Genomic DNA, 20,705 nt, shown 5'->3' with positions numbered 1-20,705 from the left:
TCTGGGCTCTCCACTTACTAGCCATGTGATTTGGGGAGGCCCCTGAAAGCTCTGGTGCCTTGATTTGGCCCCTGTAAAATGGGTATAATAACACCTCCTAGGACTGTTTGTGGGAAGGATTGGGAAACAAATGGAAAATGGCCATGCGAAAGCTTATGTATAAACTTTCTGGGTACTTACTAACTCTTCAAACTGTAGATCCCATTATTTTCTGCAGGGAGGTGCCCCTGCTGAAAAATCACTACATTTCCATGAAAGAAGCTACTCGTGGGGGTAAATCGAGCAACTAAAGTCAGTGGAAGCAGGAAAAGGCTTAGAACCACCAAACTTCTCTAGTAAACACTCAGTATTTGTTGAATAAACGTAGTGCTGGCTGACTGAATTACATCCCTCTGCCGAAGTCCGCCATTTCTGAGCAGAGTTAAAGAGGTTGCTGTTACCAGCAATATGCCTAGAGGAGAGATGTAGTTTCCCTAGGTTGAAGGTTAAGAGTAAGCAATTCCAGTGGTTTTGAATATTAAGACCTCCCATTTCAAGAAAAAAAATTGTCTTCCCACATAATAGTGAACATTTTTGAATTGTACTACAAATGAGATTCTGCAGGAAGGATTTGAGCTTGACTAGTTCAAGTCAGGCTCACATATTATTGACAGATTCACATAATAATAACATATTAAATGTTTTAAAATATATTATCTTACTAGGACCTTATGAAACTATGAGGAGTTACCATTCTTATTCCTCTTTACAGATGAGGAAACCAAGGCCTAAAGAGTCAAATTACTTATCCATAGGTACTCAGTTAATAGTTGGTAAAGTCAAGATTTGAACATGGTCTGATGCCAGGGCCCGAGTTCTTAACCACTCTGCTCTATAGGTCACATGATGGCATTTATTCAGGGAATGGCTAATTTGCATATGGATACACTGACTTCTGCAGTATCTCCCCAGCTCTTCACACTGCACAAATTCACCCCCACAGACTGGGAATCCTGGTGTAGACTGAGGGTCTACCAAGCAGAGAAGGGACTTGGGAAAGTTACTCAATACCCTGGGAAATAGGAGGTGTGAGCCTTGATCTTGGGTTTGCTAGTGGTCTATTCAATGAAGAGGGTGTCCCTTAATTTGTCCATGCCTCAGTTGGTCTCATGTTTAAATTGAAGGGTTTCTACTGAACAGGCTCTAAAGGACTTTGTGGGTCAACTCTGACTAGATAATGTTCTAAGACATAGCAAGGTTCTAACCTGCTGGTTGGGTTAGCTTTTCCTGTCACATATTTTGTTCCAGATAAAGCATGAATAATCTCTGTGTCTCCCTGCTACCACCCTACCCCCATTATCTCTCACCTGGACCACTGGTAGAGACTCCAAGCTGGTCTCTCTGCTTCCCCTCGTATACCTATAACTCATTGTCCATAGAGTGCCAGAAAGAGATGATTAAAATATACGATTAAAATATTTCACTAGCTGCCCAGGGGCCTTAAAATAAAATCCAAGTCTTTCTTGGGCTCTTCAAAGTCTTATGGGATTCTGCTCCCACCTACCTTTTTTGTTTCTTATTCTCATTTGAATCTCCTCCCTCCCTACTCTTTAGCCACGCCACCTTCTATGCCTTTGCACTTGCTATTCCTTCTCTCAGATCTGTGTCTGCTGTTTCTTTGTCATTCAAGCTTTACTTTTGCTGTCTGCTCTTTAGAGTGAGTGTCCTTCTTTCCTGATGATCCAATCTAAAAAAAATTTCTCTCCCCTGTCACTCTCTTTCTCATTCCTCTGTGTATGTTTTTTGCACTTATTATTACCTGATATATTCTTATTTATTGTTTATTTAATTATTCATTATTCCCTTTCACTAGGGGATAAGCCCATCAAAGTAGGAAAGTTGCTTGTTTTGCCCAGTACTATATCCTCAGTGTTTAGGATAGTATCTGACTACAGTAGGTACCCAATAGATATTTGGTGAATATACAAATGAATCAATGAATCAAGACAAGAACAAGTTAGGGTTGAGACAAAGGTAAAGGAACCTACATTTATCACATGAGTCTAGCCCCACGATCCAGGGCAGATGAACAATGGTGATTAATCCATCCATACAATGGATACAGATTGCTTTTATTTCCTCATTCAGGGAACTTCTTGAGGGACTGAAGATTTCAGCATCACATTGATTTAAGTGTCAGCCATGCCAAAGATAGAGGAGAGTTCCTTTTATGAACCATATTGATCAGATGTTTATTGGAGGCTTGGGACCCGGAGGTAGTTCATTGAGGCCCGGAGGTAGTTCATTGAGGCCCACTTAGAGCAGCTGGTATTTGGATACCTGATTTGTCACTGGAGCACAAATGGTCCTGTCAGCCAGCCCTGAGATGGTCCTCACCTTCCCATTTGTCAGACAGTTTGCTACTACTCGCTAACATGCAATTGGAACTGACAAAAATAAAGCAATGTGTCAGTGTTTGATCGTTCTTGTTTGGAAGATATTAGCATTGTTTCCACTGTCTTAAAGATAATACTTATCCATTATTAGACTATTAAAAATAGAAGTACAGTGTTTTCCAAGTTAGGCATTTATAGAGAAGGTTAAGTAGACTAAAATTATCTGTGATTCTCTGAAAACCTCATTAGCAATGCTAATTCTCAATATGGTCATGTCTTCAAATCTGAACTTTCAACTGAGCATGGACTTCAGATAACTTCAAACGAAGAAGGAACTCAACAATTTTTTTCCCTCTGTACTGAGAAGTTTATTTCCCCTTTGTGGGACACACTTCTGTAAAGGCAACTGTTCCCTTCCTTTATAGTTTCCAATTCCAAACAGCTGGCCTCTCACAAGGGGTCCTTTCAGAACTGCCTGCTTCAGGGTTGGACTGTGGGAGGCCTAGCTTTCTAAGCATTTAGCAAACACTAAGAGGAAACTTCCAGAGCCCTGCAGATCTCCCCATTGTTATGAGGGAAGGGAGGCAATCAAAGCCAAGAATACTGTTTGGGCCATACTAATAATGACCAAGGGAGTTAGCTAAGGTTCTTCCATTTTGCTCCAAAAACAATTTCAACTCTTTTAAGCTATAGCAACGAGAGTACTCATATTCCATCCATTTATGGAACAACCTTGAAATCTCTAATGGTGTGCCTTCCTTACTCTGACTCGGTGTAGCTTCCAGCAGAATGAAATGCAATTAGAGGTTTATTCTGATGTGGGCAGGTATATATAGAGTCAGGGAAGAAATTTCTTGGTCTCCTGTCTTTTATTCCTCTCATAGTTTTTCCTCCAATTCCTGCTCTTTTCTTTTTCAAATACCTAATGAGATCAAATAATATCACTAGCATACAAACATTTATTAGATCATTAGCTTTTCTCAGCAGAGATCAAGCCTGGCTTTTAAAACAACTCTATCCTGAAGCTGAATGTAGAGGATACGTTTGTGGAAATAAGAGAAGCTAAGGATTATGGTGAAAGAAGAGTTGAGAAAAGTTAGATTACTTGAGTGGAAATATAGCCATCCCTGGGAGAGAAAACAAGAGAAAATGGTAGTCAAACAAGTAAAAAATGTGCAAGTACATCCTCTAGAGATCATGAGACCAAGCTCTTCAAGGGTAGTGTAAATATCTGCTGAGTGAGACACTGATAGAATCATTGGGAGAAAGAATATGTTCAGTTAAGTGTACTCCCCTTTAATCTGTACTGGACATCTTTTTGTCCCTCTAGATCCACTTTCCCGCCCACTTTACGTCCTGGCCTAAATGAGCTACATCAACACATCAATGGTTTCGCTTTCCCTGAGGCTTCACAATGGGAGGTGCTGCCAATGGGAGGTAATACCGGGAGATCAGACGGCTGCAGGAGACTGATCAGGGTATTTAATCCCTTGGTCCCTCCTGCTGGGTCCCTAATTTGGCTATGTCCCTCTAGCAAAGGCCAGAAATACTGTGAAGTTGCTTTCTCCATACAGTCCTTTCTTTCTCGCAGTCCCCTTCTCTCTCTCTCTGCTTGACTCTTCAGGCCTGGGGGTAGAAACAGTTTCTTCCAGTTACTAATCCCAAAGTACAACACTTGCACCACCCCTTTTTTTGCTTTATTTAAACCCTGGCTACTCCTTTTTAATTTTTCCAATTACCAAATTCTCCTCAATTATTCAGTTTGACTGTGCCAGCGGTTTCCTACTTGGACCTGGACTTTACAAACAAGTGGATTCCTGTTCCAGTTCTGCTCCTTATGACCTATGTCGTCTTGCCACATGCCCTTAAATGATAAAATTGAGTACTAGCAAAATAATGCATACAAAGTGCTAAGTACATAGCAAGCATTGGAAATGAAATAATAATACTGGTGATAGTTATAATCTTGGTAATGACACTCTTTGCCAGGTCTGTTTGCTTTATAGAGATAATGCATGTGCTCTTTCCTTCCTCCTCTAGCGCAAAGAGCTGGTTGTTTTAGCAGTTTTTCCTTCATTTGAGTATCAAGGAGTATAGAAAAGACACTGAGTCATATGGTTTAAGGCAAATAAATATTTCTTCAAGTGAATATTGGCATTTCTGAATACCCACAGTACAACCTATATTGCAAATATATGCCCGTTGCAAGTTACTTCTTTCTGATGCAGTTTGTGGATTTCCTGATGACCATCCATGGGGCCCTGGACATCTGGCAGTAACTCCAGATCTATTAAATGCTGTTACCATCCTGCCTTCATTCCTGCTGTAATGAAATAGTTCAAGCTGATGGAGGGGTTCGGATCCCTTTAGGAACTCTTTTAGTACCCTGGAGAAATTAGGGTTTTGCTAAAGGCTTTTTGGGGTTCATGTCCTTAATGGGAAAGAACAATTCTCCAATCCATGAGAACTTTTTAGTCTTCCAAAGTGAAGGGGCACTCATTCATTAGCCTACAAGTTTCAGATGAACAAATGCTTCATGGAATGTGTGCTATATGCCAAGAAGATGCTAAGTTCTGTGGATACAGTAATGAAAAAGATAAACATGGTCCCTGCCCAAAAGGACTTAGAATCTTTCTGAGTTTTCAGCATATACTGGGAACCTACCGGGGCTTGGTATTGAAATAATGTTCAATACATATTTGTTGAGTGAGTGAATAATGCTGAATAAGACACTGATAGAATCATTTGGGGAAAGAATGTGTGTAGTTAAGTGTACTCCCCTTTAATGCTGAATGACTATGATGTATAATTCCAAATTCTTATTGGCCTACCCTTGCAATTTTCAAAATGTAAATATAGAGAAGAGGACCCAGGTTCAAATAGCTTACAATCTGCTTGCTATCACAGCTTTTAAGTAAACACCAGGAATTCCATGAAGATGTTCCATGGCATACAATGGAGGTGGGAAGAAGGAACAAGGAGCAGATAAGAAGACAGGACTTCATACCCCTTTCCCGTTTCAACCAGCCCATACCACTGCTTTCCACTTTATATCCCAGGCTCCTGATTATGATTACATTTGAGCAGAAGGTTTCCATCCTAAATAAAATAGAACTACTGATCTAACAGAGGACTTTGACAGTTGTGATTTCCTGCTGTGGACCTGTCCAATACCACTAATGATTCTGATATTTATTCCTGGGTATTAGTCTAAGCGTTGTTCATGTATTATCTCATTTGATTATCTTTCAGCCCTATGAACTAAAATCTATTATTATCATCATTTTATAAATGAGGAAGCTGACTCTGACGCCACAGCCCAGTTTACTGTAACTTTTCACACTACCCAAAATTGTTTTTTTTTAAAGATTTATTTTTTATTTATTTCTCTCCCTTTCCCCTCTCTCTCCTACCCATTGTCTGCTCTCTGTGTCCATTTGCTGTGTGTTCTTCTGTGTCTGCTTGGATTCTTGTCAGCGGCACCCAAATCTGTGTCTCCTTTTGTTGCATCATCTTGTTGCATCCTCTTGCTGCGTCAGCTCTCCATGTGTGCGGTGCTACTCCTGGGCAGTCTGTGTTTTTTTCACGCAGGATGGCTCTCCTTACAGGGAGCACTCCTTGTGCATGAGGCTCCCCTACGTGGGGGACACCCCTGCATGGAATGGCACTCCTTGTGTGCATCAGGACTGCGCATGGGCCAGCTCACCACACGGCTCAGGAGGCCTGGGGTTTGAACCCTGGACCTCCCATGTGGTAGGTGGATGCTCTATCAGTTGAGCCAAATCAGCTTCCCCCAACCTTGTTAATGTGTGCAGGTTTAACATACACAAGCTAGGCAGCTGGGCATTGCATCTCTGATCACTTTTTTAGAACTTACACTTACTGGAAAGCAAAAGCAATACTATATTTTGATCGCATAATTTCTGGTGTTTACATCTACTTTTCTAGTGAAGGGGATTAAAAATGGTCCTACCATAAACCATGGTACAGTAGACTCATTCTTCCTGCTAGCGTTCATAGCCCTCAATATTGCTTTGCACATAGTGGGTACTAAATAAGTCTCTACTAAGTCATTAATAATGAAGAGAAAATGAATGACCTTTCTTAGGCCCACATCCATAATTCTAATCAGAAACAGCAAAGACATATCTTTTTGTTTTTCTTCTATCATTTTTATAAAAGGAAAAACTGTATCAGCAAATTGATGGCTTACAAGTTTGGCAGTTCCTGACACATATTTTTTAAAGCTTGGTGTGGAACCAGAAGATGAATAGTTGTTGCTATGATTAAGGATTAAGACTTTGTATCAGAAAAAATCCCAGAGGTCCAGTTTTTACATGAATCTTGTTAGTACTGTAATAAGAGCGAGAAAAGAAAAACATGGAGACCATTTCCAATAACCTTGCTCAGTATACTGAGAAATGAATAGCAAATAAGATTGAATTACATGATTTTTTCACTGACAATTTCCCATGAAGGTAAGGAGGTGTCATAGTCAATTGTGTACACTTGTATGGCACAGCCTTTCTAAGCTTCAATTTCTTTACCTGTAAAATGGGAAGATAATGCTGAATTATAAATGAATAACATACAGAAGCCTTATGATCATTATAATGACGTAAGTGCAGTCTCTCTTTCCACTAACACTTAAGACAAGATATATTTGTGAATCAAACACTTGCAAAAAGGCTTTCCTATTTTCTTTTCTTTCCCAGCAAATTGAGTTAAAGTCTCTTGGTTAAGAAAACATGCTTCTAGAATCCAGACCAAATTACAGGTCTAAATAAAATAGGGCAAATGTAGGGAAAAAGATGAAAGTCTGTTTCCCTCATGTATTTTATAAAACATAGATCTTATAGCATTTCAGTTTGATCATGGAGCTCCAAAAAGCATATTAAGGGCCTACTTGATTACAATTTCAACATAATGCGTTCTCCCCACTCTGCTCCCATCTACCATTTCAACCCGTCTTAGGGATTTGTATGGTAATGATGCTGTGCAGGAAGGGAATGGAACTGGTAGGACACAGGACATTGTTTTGAAGTTTCTGAAATCATTGTAAAAACTGTCTTTTGCTCAATGATTCAGGCTGACACAGTGTTTCTAGATTCCTGAGGTATGAGCATTCCATTTAGCCAATAAAATCTACAATTTTACTAAACAAAAATTCCTCTTATGTGGGGGATGCCTCTTGTATTCTTAATTTACATTTTCCCCAAACCCTTGAATTCAGGGCTACACAGATAGATGCCATGGCCCTGCCTATGTCACCCGGGGACTGTGACACTAAAATGAGACAGCTTGTGTCAAAGTACTTTGAGAACTAAAATGTACAATGCTAAATGGAGTTACTGTTAGTTTCTGTGCCTCAGTGTCTTTCTCCATAAACATAAGCTGAAACTATTCCTCCTCTGATAGTTGATTATTTATTACTGCAGTCCTGGTTAGAACAGTTCAAAATGCCATGTGCACTCACACAGAGAAAAACCAGTTTTCTTCTTCAGCTGTGCATCTATTTTTAAATTGAATGCTTTAGCAATGACTCCTTAAAATGTTAGCTCCCTCTTAAACCATTCACAAGTCTTTAAATGACAAAATTAAGGGAGTAGATCTGAAGAATAGGACATCCTGATATTTCCAGAATGTCACTTATCTCAACGCTAAAAACAACCTTTCCCCTCTCCTCTGTGAAAATGTGGAGACAGAAGCACCCTGCAAAGGGCTGTAATGCTGCTTGTTCTGACACTAGTTGCAGTATACGGAGCCTTAGACTCTGCTCAGAAAAAAAAGAATATACCTATATTTAATGTCTACCCTTTGTGTTATGATACCACAATGCCCTGAGATATGGATCTTGGGGACCAAAGCCAACTAGCACCATGGTTCTCAAACCTGGCTGCACGTTCAAATCACAGGTGGCTTATAAAAAAGGTGAATTACCACTTCCAAACCCAGATTTCTCAAATCATAAGCCAGGAGGGTGGGGAGTTTAGAAATCTGTAATTTACCAACTCTCCCAACTCCCTTTTCTCAACATAAATTTGGCAGGGCATGGGTTTTAGGGAACCTCTGCAGGGACAGAGGCCAGTACTTGGATGAAGTTCTAGTTGAAAAGGCCACCACAGCTTGTCACAAAAGGGGAGATCTGTTTTGTGAGGGGAGCCTCAACAAAGGCTCTGAAAAGAGAGGGGAGTCTCCTCTAAATGGGGAAGGGCTACCCGCTGGGCTCTTTGCCGTGGGGATGGAAGGCTGGTCAATGAGCCTCATGTTGGCCAGTCCTGCTCATACTTCTTCCACGCGTTGGAGCTTCCTCTTTCAGTGAGCATGCTCTCTCAATCAGGCAAGAGGAGGAGCTAATAGAAAAATAATGAACGCCTTTCGAATGGGTGGATAAACCTCTTTTAAATAAAGAGGTTTCAAGCTTCTTCCTAGTTCCCTCTGATTTTAGGTTTGATTAGTGAGGTTGTGCAGGTGAGTTGACAAATCTACTAGGTCAGTGAGCCAACATTATTAAAGAAATAGAAAAGCACTGCTGGCTATGCTGGGCGGGGACAGCAGCTTCACAAATCATCCCACATTTTCAGAAGCAAGTCTCCACATCCAGCTTTGTTGAAAGAGCTCTTTCCATGGTGAGGATTTGTAATTTTGTTTGTGAACTCCTACTCACTCTTCAAATCCCTGCTTACTTATCAACCCCTCTGGAAAGAGGAAAAGGGAAAAGAATGATGATTGTGGAGCACTTACTCTTTACCAGGAACCATGTGAGGCATTTTACTTGTTCTGTTTTATTTTATTCTCCCAAAAATACTGCAAGGCAGGAGTTAGCCCCATTTTTCCAGACAGTGAAACTGGGGCTAAGCACACACAGCAAATAAGTGGTGAAATCAAGGTTTGGATCCAGGTCTCTTGAACACCAAATCATACAAACTTTCTTTTGGTCCACATTGTTCACCACGTCTTTTACATAATTAACTTTTTTGAGTATATGTGGCCTCATCCAGTGTCTTAATAAATCCTCACAATAACTCTAAGTTAGTTAGATAGTATCATTCACATTTTACAGGGACTCGGGTCAGAGGTCTAGAATGGCCTTTTCTGCCCCATTTTCTGACTTTCCGTAGTGGCTGACCACTACGGAAAATTGTAACATTTTACAATTACATAGCTATATTTCTAGTCTTCAAACAAGAATATAATTTCATGATTCCAGGGTTTCCATCACTTGTATGTTTGTGTGTGTGTGTGTGTGCGTGCATGCGTGCACGTATCCTCAGTGTGGGAATGAATTAATGAATGAAGGTATAGAATGAGTAAACCTAAAATAAAATGTAAAAAAAAACAAAATAAAGTACTTAATGCTTTGATAAGCCCATTATTTATTTGAAAACTAACCGACGCCAAGAGCACAGTCAGTTCTTTTATAATGTTCTTCCTTTATTCAGGTCACTCATGTCTGCACTCTCTTCACACCTGCTAATGCGTCAAGGCTTTCGATTCCCAACAATCTGGCTATTGTCTATCTCCAAATATACGCAAGAATCAGGAAATAGTTGGCCAAAAGATATGTCACCCAGCTTCTGTACACTAAAGGTCGTACTTCTTGCAGTGGTTCCACCCTGGTTCTTACTCAAAGCATGATTACTCTTACTTTACAAATAATTCTAATTAAGCCTGTTTTTTTCCTATGATGGCAACATATTCGAAGAAGCCAAGTAAAATGGAATAACCCATCAGAGGCAGGCACACACAGAGCCTCGTGGGAGCAAGAGAAAGAACAGAAACAATACAAAGGAATAAGTGAGATTTTGAAAGAACAGCATTTGCAGAATATTTTGTGTAAGGGCAAAGAAACCCTGCCTTGCTCCACGGGCTCAGAGAATGTCACTGCTTTATGGCAAAGAACAATATTGTCAAGAACTGTTAAAATGTTTTCTATCAACTCTATTTTAAAACAAGTATATGAACAATACCTTTAAAGAACAATTTCTATTCAAAATAGTTATACTCTTTTAACAAAAAAAAAAACACTGAAATTTTGGTTCTTAAATGGGCAAAACTTCAACTATTGGAAATCATGACTTTTAAGAAAGAATTGTTCCCTAAGGTTCCAGGGATTGCTAAAGCGTTACAGCTCTGTGGTGTTGCTAGCCCTGGTAATAGGCAGAGTGTCTAGAAGGCTAAGAATAACTGGTTATCTGAAGGCTAAGTTCCACTTGAGCCTAAGGCTGTCAGGTGAACCTAGAGCTCTACTTAGATTTGATTATTGGAGGTTCTTGCCATTGTTACCCACCTCCATGCTCTGGAGAGCAGAAGGCTATATTGGTTTATGATATGCATTTTCCTGATACAATCCTCTCAATATAGTAAATAATGATGCTATTGATCTTTTTCTCACTATGGCTTGCCTGACAGCCTTTGGCTCTCAAATGCTAATTGCACCAACAATGTTGTAACCATCTACATGAAACAATATGAAGGGAAAAGAAAAACACCCACAGTCCTCACTTGCCAAAACATCAGCTCTTTGCATTTTTTATATGCCTTCCAGTTCTTGTTCACATGTGTGGTATACTGATTGCAAAATATGATATTATTTGTTTTCCTGTACCATACTCATTGCAATGTGACTTTGCAGATCTTCTTATGCAAGACGTGAAGTCTATGCCTCCACCCGGTGAATCTGGGCTCACCTCCTAATTTGCTCTGGCCAAGAGAATGGGGTGAAAGTGAGGTTGTGCTGTTCTGAGCCTAGGCCTCAAGCTATCTGTCAGCTTCCACCCTCTCCCTTGGATATTTTCCAAGCTATCCTGTGAATAAGCCTGGGCTAGGCTGCTGGATGGCACTGAAAAGACACATGGTTCAGTCATTCCCCCTAATCCTAGCCAACAGCCAGCCAATCCCTGAACATGTGTGTGAGACCATCCTAGACCAGTTAGCATCTGTCCCGACAGCTGACTACAAGCCCAGCTGAATGCAGCCAAGGGGTGCTCATCAGCAGAACCACTCATTGACCTGTGGACCAATGAGCACTAAGTACTGAGCTTTATGGGGTCTGTTATGGAGCAACAGTTAATGTAATATGTACGCATACTGTTGACATACTGGTGTTTTTGTTACATTAAATCACGTTTTTAAATATCTATCCAATTTGTCAAAATTTATTTAAATGTTCCTCCTATTGTTGGGTATTTAAGTTGTCTATAGTTATTTAGGAGAGGCAATGACGCAGTGCAATGAATGCAAGTAATTTGTCTCCTAACAATGATTTCAAATCCTGGCTCTTCCAACAAATTTTGTGGATTTAGCCAAATTAACCTTAATGAACCTGTTTCCTTCCTCATCTGTGAAATGGGAATAATGACACTTCCCTGTGGTGAATTTTCAAGATGATATGTGGCAAACAGTATATCATCTGACACATTGAAGTTAATTAATAAATGGACAATACCATTTAAAGAAAAAACAATGTTGTAATTTATTTATTAATTACCAAGTATGACATTGTTGGCTCAAAGACAAGAGCAAACACTGCTGCACTGCATTCTAAAAGTGTGCCACTTGGTCTACAGGCACCACCAACAATTTTCAGAATGAGATAAAATACACATAAGTACAGACAGACAACAATAGATCCAAAGGAACCAGTGCTTACTGGTAATTATGGATTTAGTAAACTTCAGTTTCTAGAGGTGAGAGACACTGAAAGAATCAGTGTTTACAACAGTAGACTTGGACTAGACCTTGGAAATCAGAAGTCATTACCCTGTTGCTTCCCAAACACCAGTGAATGGATAAGAACTAAGAGAGCTGTTTAAGAACCAGGTAATGAACACTGATCTCCAGCCATGTATCCAGAAATTCAGATTCAGTATATCTGGAGTTGGGCCCAAGAATCTGTATACTTCTAGATCTTCCCCTGGAGATTCTGATGCACAGCCAGTTTGGGAAACCACTATGTTATTATCTACGCCCCTGCCTCATTTTACAAGTGGGAGACCAAGAATGAGAAAGATTAAGTAAATCTCTCAAAGTTCCTCAGGGGTCAATGGCTAAGCTTGAACTAGTCCTGATTTCTAAGCCAACATTCCACATGGATTTCAACCAGAAGAGTGATCCTGAATTCGTCAAGGGTCAGGACTTGCTGAGACCCTTGTTATAAGCACTTAGGTTTCTTCTCAGTGCCAGCCTCTACCTCAGCCTAGTTGATACATGCTTTATATGCAGATAAAATGATTAATGTGAATATATCTTTTATTCCTTTGTGAGAACCTGTCCTCTGAACTGTAACCGAAGTAACTGACTTTCATACAAGTTGAAGGATATCAAGAAATGGTTTATCTTGTATATCAATATACAGTTCAATGTTAGCTTTCAAAAAAAGCAATAAATAAAATCAAGGTAACAGATTCTTTTACACTTTATTGTCTCCTTGGGGCTTTGTAATACATTTCAGTTTAAATGAAAAACTTGCCACTTTATATAACTCATCCGTTCAAAAAAATATCACGAGTTTTTTTTCTTCCAAGTTCAATGTTTGGAAGGGACCTTCTCTGTCATGCGATTTCTTTAAGAAATGTAGCCATTTAAGATGGACATACCCAATAAGCATATTTATTTGATCAGACCTAGAATGTTTGAAATTAAGCATTGCTTAAAAATTATTTTAAATTGATTCTGAAAGTGAATTCAAGACTAGAGCAACTTATTTATTGAGACCAAAAGAAAAATTCTAACCTCAGTCAATTTTAAAGTCATAAGCTACATGTTGTTTAGCCATAGAAGCAATTCCATGTATAATGATTAAAAGCCTGAAGTTTGAGAAGAGAAAGAGTGCTTCCCTGCTTAGAGCATGTGACCTTGGAAAAAGACTTAGCTTCTTTAAGCTTTAATGTCTTTATCCATAATGGGGGTGATTACAGCAAATACTTACTTTATGTCAAGAAAATTTAAGTTCCCTATTTCCATTATTTCATTTAGCACTTTATAATAATATGTAGGTGCTATTATTACCCCTATTTTACATAGGTGGCTACTGAGACTCAGAGAGGTTAAATAACATGCCCAAAGTTACACAGGTAATAAGTGCTAAAGCCTGACTGAAACTAGGCAGGCTAATCCCAGAGTCTAAACTTGTTACACCTAGGCTAGAGTGCTGAGTCTTCATGAGGTTGCTGAGTAAATAAGATATTCTCTGTCAAGAGTTTGGAGGTGTGCCTGGCTGACAGTAAGAGCTCAAAGACGGCAGCGCTGACACCATCCCTGGCCAAGGAGTACTCTGTGCACATACATGCATGAGAAATCCTCTGCTGAGACTGTAGCTACTGTCATCACATGGCTTGCCTTTAAGGATTTAGCATATTAAGAATGTATCAAGGGAAGTGATTGTGGCTCAACTGATAGAGCATCCACCTACCATATGGAGGGTCCAGGGTTCGGTCCCCAGGGCCTCCTGACCCATGTGATAAGCAGGCCCACGTGCAGTGCTGCCGCACGCAAAAAGTGCTGTGCCATGTGGGGGTGTCCCCTGCATAGGGGAGCTCCACATGTGAGGAGTGCGCCCTGCAAGGAGAACTGCCCCATTCAAAAAAAGTGCAGCCCGCCCAGGAGTGGCACTACACACTGAGAGCTGACGCAGCAAGATGATGCAACCAAAAATGTGACACAGTTTCCTGGTGCCGCATGACAAGAATGCAAGCAGACACAGAAGAACACACAGCAAATGGACACAGACAGCGGACAACAGTGGGGAAGGGGAGGGAAATAGATGAAATAAATCTCTAAAAAAAAAAAGAATGCGTCAAGTAGGCTGAGATGCACCTGAAATCCTTGAGCTCAAAAGGAACTTAGTCTTGAGATAACTGATTATTTTTAGCCCTTCTGCACACTCTGCCTATTACCAGGTCTAGCAACACCTCAGAGCTGTAATGCTTTAGCAATCCCTGGCACCCTAGGGAATAATTTTTTCTTAATTGTCATGATTTCCCATTCTACATATTATTCTCTGAAAACATGATTTTCATAACAGTGTAATATTTCATTTTATAGGTAAACTGTGGACAGAGGTAGGAGGAATCTGCCCTTTTCCATTTCTACTCCCTGAGAGGATGGATCTAACATAATTATGAAAGTGCATATACAATGGTAAAAAGGGGCGTTGTGTTAGAAACTTACCCACTGCGGTCTTGCTTTCTCTTTGACCCTCTCACTAATTTGGCTGAAGGAGGAAGATAATTGCCATCCTGTGTACACATCTATTGGTATTTAGTTTCCTACGCTGTTCAAGTGAATACCATGCAAAGAAATGGCTTAAACAACGGGAATTTGTTAGCTCACGGTTTTGAGGCTAAAAGAAAAGTCCAAATCAAGGGGTCATCAAGACAATTCTTTCTTCTGCAGACTGAAGCTCTGGGACTGGCTGCTGGTGATCTTTGGCTCTGGGCTCCTCTGTCACATGACAATGAACATGGCAGCCTCTCCTGGCCTTTCCCTCTCTTTTGGGTTCCACTGAACTTAAGTTTATTTGCTTGCATTGCTTTCGCTCCTATCTTTCTGAATTTCATTCTCCTAATAAAGGATTCCAGTAAGAGGATTAAGACCCATTGGGCCACTCCTTGACTGAAGTAGCCTCACCACAAGGTTCTAGTTACAATGGGTTAACACCCACAGGAATGGATTACGTTTAATAACATGTTTTTCTGGGTTACATACAGCTCCAAACCACCACACTTGGTCTTCTCTTCTCTCATGGGCTAGAGAGTACTGTGATCTAAGATTTGGGTTGGACTTATGAAGAGTAGGAGAGAGAATTCTCCTTCCTAAGCCTAAGATGCAGTCTAACTTACTATTAGGTACCCCTCCACACAACTTGCCCCATTTTGTCAAAGAGGCTGCTAACACTGAGTATATTTTCTTGTTAATAGAGGATTGCCAACCTATCCCAGGGCACCTAGTGTATCATAAAACCAAACAATTCAAACTGCTTGAAAAAAATTTCTTTCCATAAAGTTTTTTCATACTTCCTGGCCTTCTTATCTGAGGAAAACAAACATTTCTGAAGTATTAATGATAATGCTAATTATAATAAAATTAGAATAATAATTGCTTTTGAGATGTTACTATGTGCCAAATGCTTTATATATTGTCTCATTTAATGATTCAATTATTCTTTAAGGTTCAGATTGTCCACATTTTGCAAAAGAGGAATTGGAAACTGGAAGTAGTTACATGACTTGTCAAAGGTGACAAGGCCAGTGGGTTGTTAGATCCAGGATTTCACTGTAGACATGCCTGTATTCTTAGCTGCATTTCTCTACATTATACCCCAACACAGCTGCTTCCCTGGAACTATAGGTGATACATGCTTTTTAAAATGAACTTTTTACTGTAGAATAGTTTTTTAGTTCCCGAAAAGTTGCAAGGATATTAGAAAGTTCCTGCATTCCCAGCACATAGTTTTCCTGTTGTTAGCATTACTATGGTACATTTGTCACAATGAATGAACCAACACTGACACATTATCACTAACTGAATTTCAAACTTTATTCAGGCTTCCTTAGTTTTTTCCTAATGTCCTTTTTCTGATCCAGGATCCCATCCCACCGCATTACATTTAGTCCTTTGTCTCCTTAGGCTCTTCTTGACTCCAGCAATTGGTCAGGACTTTCTTGATTTGATGACCTTGACAGTTTGAGAAGCACTGGTCAGGTGTTCTGTAGAATATCTTTCAATCTGGGTTTGTCCTACCTTTCACCCATGGTTAAATAAGGTTATGTTTCAAAAATAAAACAAAACTTCATGCGCACCCACCGCTTAGAATGAACGAACCTTAATACCTTGCCACATTTACTTCAGAATTTTTAAAATCAAAAACAGAAATGATAAAACTGAAATTTCCTATATGTCCTTCCATGTTTCATCCCCCTTTTTCCTCAGTTTCTGAATTTTGTATGTATTCTCCCCACCCATGTTTTTACACAAATTTACTGCATATATTTGTCAATTAATAGCATGCAGCAATATTTTGCACTTTATTATGTGAATGTTATCATACTGAACAATTGTTCTGCAACCTGCTTTCTTTAGATAAAATTAGATTTTTGAAATCTATCTATGTTCCTACTGCAGATTTAGTTCCTTGATTTTAAGTCTTGTATGGTGTTCCATTTTATGAATATGCCATGCTTTTCTATTTGTCTGAAGATGGACATTTAGGTTATTTTCAATTTTTTTGTTATAGAATCAATGTTACAATGGATATCTTTGTGTTTATTCTTTGACAGGTGAGTGAATTTCTCTACAATATATATCTAGCAATGAAATTGCCTGATCATAAGGGTATGACCATATTCAATTTGTCTAGAAAAGATCAAATTTCTCTTCAGTTTATACACTTGCCCCTGCAGTGCATGTGTATTTTCATTATACTACATCATTTCTTACTAGCATTTTTAGACTTCCAAAAATCTGTCAGTATAATGGGTGAATATAATGAAATTTAATCATTTATTTTATTGAGGTATAATTTATATACTGTACAATAAACTGCACATATTTAAAGTGTACGATCTAATGTTTTGACAGGTGTATACAGCGGTGAAACTAATAGTGAAGATATTGAATATCCCCATCATTGCCATGCTTCTTTGCAATCCTTCTCTCCCTCAACTTCTAGTCCCAGGTGTGGTGGGTACAATTCTAGGATGGCCTCCAAGATTCCCACTCCCTGGCACACACAGCCTGTATAATCTCCTCACTTTGAGTGTGGATGGGACTTGTGAATCTGATGGGATATTACTCCCATGATCTTGTTGTGGCAAAGGTAGGGGGATTTTGCAAATGTAACTAAGATTCCTAATTATTTGACTTCAAGTGAATCAAAAGGGAGATTTTCCTGGGCATGCCTTACCTGATCAGATGGGACCTTTAAAGGAGGTTCTAGAAGCCAGAGAAGTCACAAATATTTGACATAGCTGAAACTCTCTTCTTACTGGCCTTGAAGTCCCAAGCTGCTTGGGTTGTGGAGAGGACCAGATAGCAGAGAAGGGCAAGCAGCCTATAGGAGGTTAGGACCTCAGTCCTACAGCTGCGAGATACTGAATTTGGCCAAAAATTACTGAGTGTGGAAGAGGACTCAAGGCTAAGATAAAATTACAGCTCAGGCAGACATCTTGATTTCAGCCTGGTGAGAACCTGAGAGGAGGAATAAACTTCTACCCAGATGTTAGACCCATGGAAACAGAAATAATAAATTTGTTTCATTTAAGTCTCTAAATTTGTTATAATTTATTATATAACAATAAAAAACTACTACGTCAGGCAGCCACTAATCTGCTTTCTTTCAATATAGACTAGTTTGCATTTTCTAGATGCTCAAAATAAACAGAAGTATACAGTACATATTCTTTCTTCTATGGCTTTTTTCCATATCAGCATCCGAATTTTGAGATTCATCCATGTCTTTGTATATATCAGTGCTTAGTCCCTTTTTATCTACTTTATGGATATACCACATTTTATGTATCAATTCACCTGTTGATGAACATTTGGGTGGTTTCGTTTCTTGGCTTTACAAATAAAACTGCAAGCTTTTGTGTGAACATGTTTTCATTTCTCTGATTTTATTTTGAATTTTCCTGATTACTAGTAAGATTATCTTTTCATATTTTATTGCCTATTTGCTTTTTCTCTCTTGTAAATTACACCGGTATCATTTGCCTATTTTTCTATTGTTTATTTGCATTTTTCCCTCTACTGATTCATAGGTGTTCTTTTTTTTAAAAGATTTATTTTTATTTATTTCTCTCCCCTTCTGCCGCCCCCCCCCAGTTGTCTGCTCTCTGTGTCCTTTTGCTGAGTGTTCTTCTGTGACCACTTCTATCCTTATCAGTGGCACCAGGAATCTGTGTTTCTTTTTGTTGCGTCATCTTGTTGTGTCAGCTTTCTGTGCAGTGCCATTCTTGGGCAGGCTGCACTTTCTTTCATGCTGGGCAGCTCTCCTTGCACGTGGGGCTCCCCTATGTGGGGGACACCCCTGCGTGGCAGGGCACTCCTAGTGCGCACCAGCACTGAGCATGGGCCAGCACCACACGGGTCAAGGAGGTCCAGGGTTTGAACCGCAGACCTCCCATGTGGTAGGTTGACACCCTATCCATTGGGCCAAGTCTGCTTCCTGATAGGTGTTCTTTATATACTGTGAATACAAACCCTTTACCTACTGTATGCATTGATAATGTCTTCTCTTGCCTTTTAACTTTAAGATATCCTGTCATAAATTAAATTTTAATATAATCTATTTATCTTTTGTAAAAAACAATGTTTTCTTTTTTTAACTTGTTTTAAGAAATCCCTGCCAGACCTGAGGTCATAAAGATATTTTCCTAAAATTTTCATCATTGTTTTAGAATTTTGTTTTTCACATTTAGGCCTTTAATCCTTTTGGAGTTTATTTTTGTGTGAGTGAGGTAGGGATATAATTGCTTGTTCTATAAGGAAAGCCAATTTTATCAATTCTATATATCAAATAGATTGTCCTTACTCAATTGATTTTCAGAATGGGAATATAGGAATTCCCACATATGTATAGATATATTTTTCAGTGTTCTAGTCTGATCTACTAGTGTAGTTGATAATTACCAAACCAATATCATGCTGTTTTAACGATAATATCCTTGAAATAATCATCACGTGTGTTATGACATTTCTCCCTCTTTTGTCTTCTCTTCTAGAATTATCTTGGCCATTCCTAGATTTTACTCTTCTACATAAATTTGAGAATAATTTTGCCAGATCCCTGAAATATATTGATGTACTTTTTAGAACTGCATTGAATTTATAGATTAATTGGGAAAATCTACATTTTTTACAATATTGAGTCTTCCATTAGCATATTTTATCTAACATTTTTTGTCTTCTTTTATATGTCTTAATGACATTTTGCAATTTTTTGCATAAAGATCTTGTACTTCCTTTGTTAGATTTATTCCTAGGTAGATATGATCTTAAAATTTTATGCAAACTATCGTAACTATTTTCCTATGAAAGTTATAATGTGAAGAAATTGGAATCTCACCAAATGAACTACTTTCAACAAAGAAAATGAACCTAATTCCAGTACTGCTTATGAAATTATATCTAAAATGATATTTTTTCTTTTCCATCTGTGTTTAAAAAGTGGACCTCATCGTGATCAAGACATCCCTCACATGAAAGTTACACGTGCCTTTAATGGAAAGTCACCTTCTACACTTAGTATTCAATGTATGGATATTCTAGAACTGCCCTGAGCCACTTAATGGGGGAAGCTACTACTTAGCTCTAGCTCTAGATCCAGTGCAATAGGAAAATTGGGCAGGGGGTGGGGCTGGGGGTTGGGGTTGGGGGGGGCAGTGTAGATTTACCATATTTGTAAGATCTTTTCATTTTTCAAGAAAAGTTGAGAATCCAAAATTTTATGTGAAATGTCCTGTAGGGCAAATAAGGCAGGATTGAGACCTGATAAGACATGAGATAAAGTGCTTCCAGTTTTGACCTTTGGGATAACACTGTAACCAGTCTTCTGAGTTAGTTTCTCTCCCTAGGGCCACAATCCTTTAAACCATGAGGTTGGGCAGGACAGCAATGCTGTTCTTGGGACATACTTTATAATTCTAAGTATCTGATATCACAAAGTGTGCGCTAGAAGGGATAGTCCAATTTCTTTTTTGAGAGTTGTAGCAATTTTGAGGCAGAGGCTGGGAAGCTACTAGCCCAGGTTCACACAGTGAGCTACAAGCAAGACTAGGCCTAGAACTTAGGTGGATCGAGTCTCTATCCAGAAGATTTACCATTTTTACACTGTCTGATGAATTTGCAAAACCTTTGAGGGACAGATAGTGATCCTTCCTAAAAGACCTCAAATAAGAGTTTATTTGGCAGGTGAGATACTATTGAGATACTCTTCATTTTGAGGATGAAATAGAAAAATTCTAGACAAAGTGGGGAGCACATACAGTTGCGTGTTACCTTCCAAGAGGAAATAAAAAACACATACACACCATTAAGGCTCTATTAAACCAAATGTCCTATTAATTCTTAGTGGCTCATAGGCCTACAATCCCTACCCTGTGACCAGTTGGGACTAGAACCCCCACATTATTGGGAGGAAAGAAAAGTTTGATCATAGAGATAAAATCTGTTTCTTAAGCACTCTTGTACATGGGTCTGTATTTTGTGCATGGGTTTGTATGTGTGGCTGCATATAGACACACTCATATAAAAAAGTATGAATACGATATAATAACCCTCTTAACACATACAGCCATGTGAACTGGAATGCAATACTCAATGATCCAA

At 39.1% G+C, this 20,705-nt stretch overlaps 1 protein-coding gene across 1 annotated transcript in view; it reads right to left on the bottom strand.

Annotated features, from left to right (window-relative positions):
* Positions 1–20,705, bottom strand: part of SYNPR (synaptoporin) — a 347,409-nt gene that overhangs the window by 173,646 nt on the left and 153,058 nt on the right. The window lies entirely within an intron of this gene.

The sequence above is a fragment of the Dasypus novemcinctus genome, chromosome 26, assembly GCF_030445035.2.
Source record: "Dasypus novemcinctus isolate mDasNov1 chromosome 26, mDasNov1.1.hap2, whole genome shotgun sequence".
NCBI classification, from domain to species: domain Eukaryota; kingdom Metazoa; phylum Chordata; class Mammalia; order Cingulata; family Dasypodidae; genus Dasypus; species Dasypus novemcinctus.
Note: the sequence above shows the minus strand (reverse complement) of the source record. Positions and strands in the feature narration are given on the sequence as shown.